The sequence below is a fragment of the Lytechinus variegatus genome, chromosome 11 (assembly GCF_018143015.1).
Source record: "Lytechinus variegatus isolate NC3 chromosome 11, Lvar_3.0, whole genome shotgun sequence".
NCBI classification, from domain to species: Eukaryota; Metazoa; Echinodermata; class Echinoidea; order Temnopleuroida; family Toxopneustidae; genus Lytechinus; species Lytechinus variegatus.
The window spans coordinates 13,950,360-13,961,121 of record NC_054750.1 but is presented as its reverse complement, the minus strand read 5'-3'; positions in this window follow the sequence as shown (position 1 = coordinate 13,961,121).

Genomic DNA, 10,762 nt, shown 5'->3' with positions numbered 1-10,762 from the left:
ATGCCTAATTCGTGAACAAGTCACCGGGTTTCTCCGTTTGGAAAACTTTCTTTCTCCCCTATTTATTCCATTTAATCTTGAATGGAAAATGCCACCATCACTACTTATGGTGATCGACTGTACTGAAGTGATTTCATACTACTTAAAACCTAGAAAAAAAATAATATCCTGCAATGGATGATCGTTATTTAGTTTACCATGCGTGTATCAATTGTGAATGATTATGCATTCATGTTTATCAGTCGAAAAGGTCAATATCCAAACCAATTTTGCTGTGTGTCTATAGATAAAAAGAAATGTCTGCTATGAAAGATCGTGCTATTATAACTATATTGACCTGTGTCATTTATTATTGCCATTTATCTTAATCAAAATTAACTTTAGAGCATCTTGTACAGCTATGTTCTTTCAAAGAACATTAAGCGGAATAATATGTTTTTCTGTCAGTATTTTGCGCCATCATTGCGAGAGGGCAATGTCATCAAAACGACTTAGGCGCAACGAATTGTATTTCTGTGCTTTAATTAGTACAGCGCTTTCGCCAGAGGATACAAAGCGCAACTAGCATTAGCTCGAGCTCCACCATAAAAGTTTTATTTTGACTAGGTAATAAATAGGGCACATTGTAATTTCATCCCTCCTTTGACCACGCCCCATGTATTGTCGAACCTGGCGATGGGCTGAACGAGTGGTAATGCATTCTATGATTCTATGCATTCAGGTCTGCTGTTCATAAAATTATATCCCATTCTGGGAAATGGACAACATACACCAATTAAAGGATAGTGGCGTATACTGGCGTTAAATATCCCCATTGAAGCTGCCGATATTATTTTACGCTGCAAAGTTCTATCCCAAATACATTTATGTTATTCAAGCACCAGTTAATGTCAAAGATATATTTTAATGGTATTTAGGGCCTTTTCACTCGTGAATCTTGTCTTTTGAATCGTCTTTCGAATCATCGCGCACTCGAAAACTACACAGAATGTAGACATGACGAGATCCAAGATCTCGTCATCTGATCATCTTTCCCACAGAATGTAGACATATAAGATCCAAGATCTTGCCATGTGATCATCTCTTTATAAGCTGTAGACATGACGAGATCCAAGATCTTGTCATCTGATCATCTCTCACATGGGATGTAGACATGACGAGATCCAAGATCTTGTCATCTGATCATCTCTCACATGAGATGTAGACATGACGAGATCCAAGATCTTGTCATCTGATCATCTCTCACATGGGATGTAGACATGACGAGATCCAAGATCTTGTCATCTGATCATCTCTTTATAAGCTGTAGACATGACGAGATCCAAGATCTTGTCATTTCATCATCTCTCCCACAGGATGTAAACATGACGAGTTCTAAGATCTTGTCATCTAATCATCTCTCCCACAAGATGTAGACATGACGAGATCCAAGATCTTGTCATTTCATCATCTCTCCCACAGGATGTAAACATGACGAGATCCAAGATCTTGTCATCTGATCATCTCTCCCACAAGACGTAAACATGATGAGATCCGAGATCTTGTCATCTGATCATCTCTCCCACATGACGTAAACATGATGAGATCCGAGATCTTGTCATCTGATCATCTCTCCCACAGGATGTAAACATGACGAGATCCAAGATCTTGTCATCTGATCATCTCTCCCACAAGACGTAAACATGATGAGATCCGAGATCTTGTCATCTGATCATCTCTCCCACATGATGTAGACATGACGAGATCCAAGATCTTGTCAGTTGATCATCTCTCCCACATGATGTAGACATGACGAGATCCAAGATCTTGTCATCTGATCATCTCTCCCACATGATGTAGACATGACGAGATCCAAGATCTTGTCAGTTGATCATCTCTCCCACAGGACGTAAACATGACGAGATTCGATATGCCAATATCCTTTTCCCTGAGAGATGTATACATGACAAGATGATTATATGAACATATGCAGTGGCACTTTTAAGCTTCTATAGTCACGAGTATGGCGAACATCAATGTTAAGGATGAGGTAAATTGGGAAAGTTTTAATTAATATTTTATCAGGACTTTAAGATTTTATTTCGAAACAACCGGCCAAAATGGCATTGATTCTCATTCTTCTCGGTGGAAATGTGATAGGTTTAAGTACCTTAAAGAACTCGGACAGATATACATGTAATCAGAATAGTTAGTATGTTGCCAGAGAATATATGATATGACCCAAAAGGAACAACCAGGACTTGGACCAATCTATTCACTGTCTGGTGGTCTAGAAGTTCATATATGCCGATAAAACCCTTTCCTCTTCTGTTTGATACCATGATTACATCCGCATTGTTTGCTATACCTGACTGACATGTGCTGACAGGAAATTTTCTTTGTTCTTTTAATTCAGTCATATTTATTATGATTGCGTGATACTTTTGGAGGATATTATTTGTCTTCAATGTTTCTTTAAGGTTGGAATGTTTTCATCTGATGGCCGATTGCGACGAGTGATGAGTGATGGGTTTGCATAAGGGGGCATCGTTTGGTTTTTCTCGAAATTTTCAAGTTGTAATGAAGCATACCAAAGTATTTAGACAGGTTGTTTATGTTATAGGAATATGATTCTTTCTTCAATTTTCGTCTTGATTCATTATCTGACAAATGAGGTATGATGACAAGATTGCATTGTGCGTTTCTCTAATCTTGGTCCCGAAATGACGTTTGTTTAGGAAGAAGTCATTGTTTGTTCGCCTTTGTTGTCTGGAATGTTGCTCAGGTCGTGACACCTAGGTCGTGTCGAATCATCAAAAGACAAGTACTTTGAATCGAATCACCTTTATAGTTCAAAGGTCAATGGGGGTATTTCCATGTCACGCCTCAGAGACATCAACGAAACCAACTCCAAACACCTGTAATATGCCATTCGATATACCGTTATAGCTTTGGTCGGGATGGCATCGGTTGTCTTGGTGTGACCCAGTGAAGCAAAAGGGTGGTGTACACATTGCCGTCGCAGGGCACCGGATCTTCCAAAGCTTTCTAATACATCTGTCCCGGGCCTCTGTGTCACGTTCTAGTCCGATTAGGTTTACGATGTACTTGCGATCGGCCGATGTCCGGTCGTGATTAAATCGACCGGTGTCCCTGGCATCGGAGGTCAAGACCTCGAGAGCAGACATCTGCCGATTATCGACCGATGTCTGTCCGGACATTAGTCATTGTCCGACCGGTATGCGTCGATGTATGATCGATGAGGCAGTGTGATTGACACCGGCTTGACATCAGCGGGAAATCGGACGATACTAAAAACGATGTGTCGAGGATGGGTGAGCGATTAGAAAGATCGGTGAAGACGTCGGAAATTTTCGGCTCCCAGTTATCTTTGGACGATCACCTCCCCCCCCCCCCCCCCATGCTACCTAAGAGTCCCGGCTATCGTACGAAGATCACGCGTGTCCGGTCGGCAACCAGTATAAAACGGGGGGAACACATCGCAAGTACATCATAAACCTAATCGGACTGCATGGAATGTGACTGAGGTATTAATAGTCTAATCATTTTTTAATAGTTTTAGTTTCATCTATTAATTCGTTAATATTTACTATAGTATTACCAGAGTCCCCTTCCATTTTCAATGTTCCTCAGACTGATATTTCTTTAGCTTGTTGTGTTTTCTTTAGTTTTTTGTATTCTAAGTTTTTCATTACCGGTAACTCATTGTCTATCTATAATTTGATACTTAATTGCACTGCGTATAAGGGAACTTATTTTTATAGGGCCATTTGGCCTTATTTTCGTTTCCCATTTTTCATTTTCAACTACTAAATTTTGCATGTTTTACCCTTTCTCTTTGAATGAAAGGCTTTGTAATGACAATAATTTATTTAGATGTATAGTTATTTGTATCGATTTTTTTGCATATAATTGCATTCATTACATTATATTGTAATGACCTGTTTTTTATGTAAATATGAAATAAATGATCAAACAAACAAATACGTCAACTTATTTTGACACTCAAATCCATAACAAGTGCCTGGAAATAATACCTGAAAATGTTTTCTACATAATTGACGTTAGAGAGAGAGAAAAAAAAAGTAATGGTACGAATCTTACAACTTAAACGAAATGGTGACATTTGTAACATGGTCTAGATTAAACTTGACTTTCAGAATACGGGCCTCGTCCTTAGACAGTGTTACTGATATTTCGGCGCTCGTCCTATATGCCTTTTATCTGTTCTTGATCGAATGTTTTTAATGCCCAGGGAGAGTGATCCTGCCTGCCCTCTTCGAAGAAAAACCAAGTCCCAATGTATTCGAATGAGTTCAAGGTAAAACTCCATGACGGTATATACAGAAACACCACGCACCTACTGCGTGCTTCGTATACATCTGCCCGTCCCCTCCCCCCTTCCATCCGGTTTCACCTTCCGTCTGACCGTTGATTTTTTTAAACAATAATTGTACACGTATTTCCAATTATGCTTATAGCATTTCTATTTATTTGAATGCAAGATAAAGCGTTGTCGATTAAATGCCTTGCTCATGGGCATAGGTACAATGGCCGGGTATCGAACCCCAGGCTTTCCATGTATAGTCAGGCGCCTTAGACCACTCGTCCACGGCACTTCGCAAGGTTGCCGGTTAACCGTTACCGGTTCACGATTACCGGATACCGATTGTGACCGAAAGAGAAGTGCATTGGACTCCAAAATAGGCTTTATTGCGATTCATAGTTTATTAATAGTAGTAGTCGTTTTGGTATAGTAGTAATAGTAGTAGTAGTAGTAGTAGTAGTAGTAGTAGTAGTAGTAGTAGTAGTAGTAGTAGTAGTAGTAGTAGTAGTAGTAGTAGTAGTAGTAGTAGTAGTAGTAGTAGTAGTAGTAGTAGTAGTAGTAGTAGTAGTGGTAGTAGTAGCAGCAGTAGTAGAAGAATCATTATTTTTGTTATTATTATTATTTTCGTTATTGTTGTCAACGTCATTATTATTCTCGTTTCTCGGGAACAAGTTGCTTTAACATTTAGTACAAGGAATAAACTATTTTTCATACATTACTTGTTACTTTGTTTGTCTAATTTGTCACCACTTTTTTAAAATTACACATAAGATTTGAAATATGCCAATTAAGAGGTAATGGTTTAAAAAAGATTTTAAAGATAAGACTTAGGTGTAGGCAGTAGTTGGGTCACCGTCGGGGATAGAGGGAGAAAATGTGTGTGGGGGTGCAGGGGAGAGTGGCTATGTGGGTGCGTATGTGTGTGAGAGAGGGGGTACGTGTGGGTAGGTGTGTGTGGAGGTGGGTGGGTGTGAGAGAGGGGGGTACGTGTGGGTGGGTTTGTGTGGATGTGAGAGAGAGGGGGGGTCTGCCTCAGAAAAAAATGAGTACGGAAAAACATGAACAAGGGGTAAATGCTATCTTTATCATGATGTTTTTTTTTGGGGGGGGTAATTTAATTGAAATCCCTAACAGTTGAATAAATCAAGAAGTTCCTAAAAACCTTTCTTTTCCTTTCAAGGGTGGATAATAAATAAACTTTGACAAAATCAGACGCCTTCAGCACCCCTGCTTTATTCGCATATTCTCACTTTTTAAAGGGCAGGTGGGTATTTGCTGTAGGACCCTTATACCGCTTACGTCATTGTTCAAGATCCCTTTTTTTCTAAAACTGCACAGCTTATGTTGAGGAACGAGAAATGATTTAACCTTTTACTGCGTAAATTTGTTATTTCAGCACAAAGTGTATGTTAGGACCCTTTGACGTCATAATTCATTGCCAATATCACGCAAATTATTATTACTAAATATTCTGCTAGCATATTGAAGTGATACGAGTGATTTTCCCTCTGCTCGTTTTGCAAATGTGGGTGAAGGTTCATGGCTTCACATAAACCAATGGATTTCACAATCATATAGAAAAGGTTATTAACCTTTTCTATTTTTGCAACATCTTGACATTAAACTACATGTACACTATATAAGTGGTTCTGAAAATGCTGGATTTTATTCGATTTAAAAAACTATATCTCTGATTTCAATTCAATGAAATACACTGCGATATATTCATCTGAAAATACTGACTATGAGTATTTAACCTTTGAAACAACAGCAACAAACATTAACAAATAGTGGAAATCTTGCAGTATATTTGCTGGAAGAACTGTACTTTGCTTGAGCTCTGTACTTGCATTCCTTAATTTCATTCAATTTGAAATTTCATTTCAATTTTTAAAGAAAACGTAGCATTCATGATTCATGTTATAATTCTACCAAAACATGTAAATAAAAAGGTGAAGTGTTAAATGAGTAATCGGTCCAGAAGACTATAGTAGTCAAATCTCAGTACTGCGACAAAGGGAATTTCAAGTATTTTGTTATTATTATTTGATCTGATAAAGCATACTAAAATGTTATCAAAACTTGAAATGTGCAAAATATGCAAATCTTAGGTTGGCGTCCGAAATGGCCACTCTACATGTATAATATGCCTAGTGACTTCATGAGAATTTTGGTCCATCTACGGGGAGGGGACTGCCCTCTCCTATAAAAAAATAACGTAATTCGAGGTGAATACCCCCCCCCCCCGTTCTCCTCGGGATCGCCGCCCATCACGCCCCTTGATTCTGTAATATAGAGATCAAATGCATGATATAGAGCTTGAGGTCAGATCCTCCAAGAAATATTCTTCATATATTTTGTAAAATCGATTGGGAACGGAATTATGTGAAATATTTTAGCGCCCTCTCTAGACCACAGTGAGATATTATGTTTACCTGTATACTACCAAGCGATTGAATAACTGAGTCAGTTTACATCTTCATTAGATAATATTAAAAGTCGTTTTTCTCCAGTGAACCTTGCAAAAATGTGGCAGATCGAGAGAAACAGGAATTTTTCGATTATTTTTATAATAATAATGATAGTTGATAATAATAATGATAATGATAATAATAATAACAATAATAGGTGCCTTTCCTTAAATTACTCCTCCCATTTAACCCTCCTCCCTTTTGGGGGGGGGGGGTAGGTGAAGGAATTTACCAGTTTTATCTAAACAATCATGGATACACCCTCATGCCAAATCATGGAATATAAATTTACTAATATTTTAGGAATTATTTTTAGATCCTATAAAAGAAAAGGAACATTGTGACATTAAATTATTTGATTTAATTGGATAACCTATGGCATACTCGACAAACCATTCTCCGATAGTTTATAATACTTGTTTTGCTTTTGTCATCATGCGATCATTTGAATTTGTGATTAGGCACATATCATTATCTTTTTCGAGTTGTTCGCCCAAATATCACTGCAATTCAAAGTAACTTTTAAAGACTGAAAATAAAGAAACAAATTTTGTCTTCTTATCGAATTGTTCTTTTTATGAACAACTTCGTATCTTATCAATTATGATAAGATAATACAGAAAACAACTGAAAATCCTTTTTATTAGGTAGTACCCTTTTCAGTATATTCGCCAAATTCCCCTTCCTAAAAATGAACTCACATGCTAGCAAAATTAAGTAAATATTTGATCATCGGTATGAAAGTCACAAATTTGATTTGATATCTCACAACCCCTTTTAAGGGGGTATAGAATGAGGATCACTGGAAGCTAAAATACATCGTCGAGTTTGAAATTCTGATTCTGGATTGTAGTACGATGCATAAACCTTGATTCATACAGCAAAAACTGTGGTGTTAACCGGTGTACATAGAGGACCACACCAGTTATTTTACACCGGTGTTATTTTACACCTATAGGTGTTATTACAACACCTATGGTTTTTACATTTACACTCTTTGGTGTGATGTTCAATCTCTAGGGTGTTATTTTAACACCTCAGGGTGTGGTCCTCTATTAACACCAATTGGTGTCAGTTTTTACAGTGTGCAACATGTCATTATATTTAGGGGTTTTCACAACGAGCTTTCAAGAAATTGAAGAAAAAAATATATTGTGAAATGCTATTCATGACAAATAGCAACCAAGAAGTCCTTGTCGAAAATCGGTGAATCAAAACAGCAGCTTTTGTCCTGGACTCTGGACAAAAGACAAATTTGCCATTTTTCGAAAGCTCCGAATCTTAGGAGGAAACCGCTGTTCCGGTTCACGAATTTTCGACAAAGACCTCCCAGCTGCCCATTGTCATTTGGAGGGCATTTTCAATACATTGACTTTGTTCTTGAATCCGTTAAGCGATGCGATGCGAAACACTACCAATGTGTGTGTTCATAACGCGGACGGACGTAGAGATTTACAGGGTTACTGGGAGTCATTTCAGCTAATACAAAATAATAATAAATAATGTCTTCCAGATAGCATCCCAAATACATACAGTGGAGGATCGGGGGGGGAGATCACATCCGACCATTGCCCCCTACCCCCTTAAGAGCCATAGTCAATATTTCGAATGTAAATAATTATGTCGTTGATCAGTGGCGTAACTACGGGGGGGGCATGGGGGCACGTGCCCCCCCCCCATCGGCTGGCAAAAAAAAAACGAGGACAAAGAGAAAAAGAGGGAGAAAGTGAAAGAAACATAGTGAGAAGGAAGAAATTATTGTTAATTATGTTATATTATAATGATGTTATGTTATATTACATAAAAATATAACTTTATGAAACATTATTTGCTCAGGGCCTATGTCTTCATTGTTCCTGATACTCGCATTGTCTGTTTAACGAGATATACTGTATAATCCTGTTGTACTAAAACCTCCCGTTTTCAAGTCAATATACACCAAATATATCTCCTCGCACTTCGAATTATTATTGTTTTATGTAGTGACATATCATTTTAAGGTCTTAATATAAAACATTTCCCGTCCGTGCTTACGTTCGCATTAGTGGATTAGTGAGATAATACGTCTGCTCTTCATGATTTCCTAAAATCAGTCCTTAAAATGTCAATTTTTTTAAATCTGAATATCAAAGATTTCAGCTTGCGCTCGCATCATTTGGTTAGTGGTCTACGTGAATTCCTACAAACAAGCCCCTCTTCAGGTGTGAATTTCCAAATTTTTCAGCTCGCGCTCGCAATATTTGATTAGTGAGATGCGTATGATAATCATGACTACAATGACTACAAAGAGTATGTCTTTAGGTGTAATTCTAACAAAATCAGCATGCGCTTGGCACTCGTATTAGATAACTATGGTGAGATATGTGTACTCTTAATGAATTCTTTTAAATATAGTCCTTAAAATATCCATGTTTGGGGTCAATATCTACAAAAATTTCAGCTCGCGCTTTGCGCTCGCTTCATTTGGTTAATGAAATACGTAGGGTCGTCGTGAATTCCTACAAAAAAGCCTTAAAATGTCCCTCTTCAGGTCTGAATTTCCTAAATTTTGAGCTCGCGCTTCGCGCTCGCATTATGTGATCAGTGACATACATATCCGTTTAATGACACAGTCCTTAAAATATCTCTATTGGGTCAGCATAATTTAGCAACTGAGCGCGCTTCGCGCGCTCACTTGCTGACTCAAAATTTTTGCTGGTGCCCCCCCCCAATGCCGTGACCCACGGTACACCACTGTCGTTGTAACAAAAGTGTTCCCCGTCCCCTAATTGAGAGTCATATTATTTTTTTTTCCAAGTGGAATATGTCATTCAAACAAAAGTGAAATTCTTCTTTTTCGACTGAAAACTTTTTTTTTTGCTTGTCAAATTTTCCTTAGGCGAATGTACTTGTGCCCCCCTTTTTTTTTAATCCTTGATCCGCCCTTGAACACATGCTATCGGTTCCAATTCCCAGTCAAATAAATGAATAAATTATTAAAATCAAAGAATGTTTAGAAACCGAAGTGCAAGCTAACTGTAGTGAATGGGTAAAGGTTTCGTCGTCGAAATGACGCTATCAGACGAATACCATCTATGAAAGTGTGTCAATAAATTTTGCATGACTGGTGGCGCTGTTCCACACGATCGGTTGTATTTGATAAAGATCATTTCATGAACGCTGGAAATATTGGAGTAGATGTCGGTATTCTTTTTTTTTAAACTAACTTAAATCCTAAAAAAAAGCCGTGAGCATTGCAATCGGTAGCCTAGCTCACCCAGTGTAAAATTGTGCGGAATATCATTATTATCATCATCATTTATCAGAAATACACAAAATCTAAGCCCAATTCATTAACTCCGCTTACTGAAATCAATCATAATTATATATTATCTCAACCAAATAAAATCAGGGTTTGGATATCGGCATTTTTTTTTCAAAACCGGATAAAATTAATGTACATGCCGACATGTTGCGCTTGTAAGTTGAGAGTGAGTCAGATCAGCCAACTCGTCCATATGTTCATACGCTAAAAGTGGCGTCCGCCCCTACCCCCCCCCAACAAAAAAAAAACAGAGATCGTACACGTATAAGCTCCCCGCAGGCATTTACCATGATTTGATTGCTTTAATACTTTATAGGCATAATATATGTTTTGAATCTCGAAATTTTGTGACTATTATGCAAGTAGTATACGGCCTCCTTAGTTTCAATAGCGAATGTTTATTATTTTGTAGAATCATGGGTAGGGTCCATGATAGAATTAAGAACTCTCAATCAGTCAATTGCAAAGCCCCCCCCCTCCCCTAATCACTGCAAGTATCGCTCATCACTGTCCTATACCTTTGAACTTTACGATGTACCTTCACCTATAATTATTATTATCATAAACGCCTATGGTGGATTTAAATAAGTCTTTTTGCCTGTATCACTGCTTCTTTGTATTTTTCTTTAGCAGTCTAAAATTTATCGCATTTATTTTATT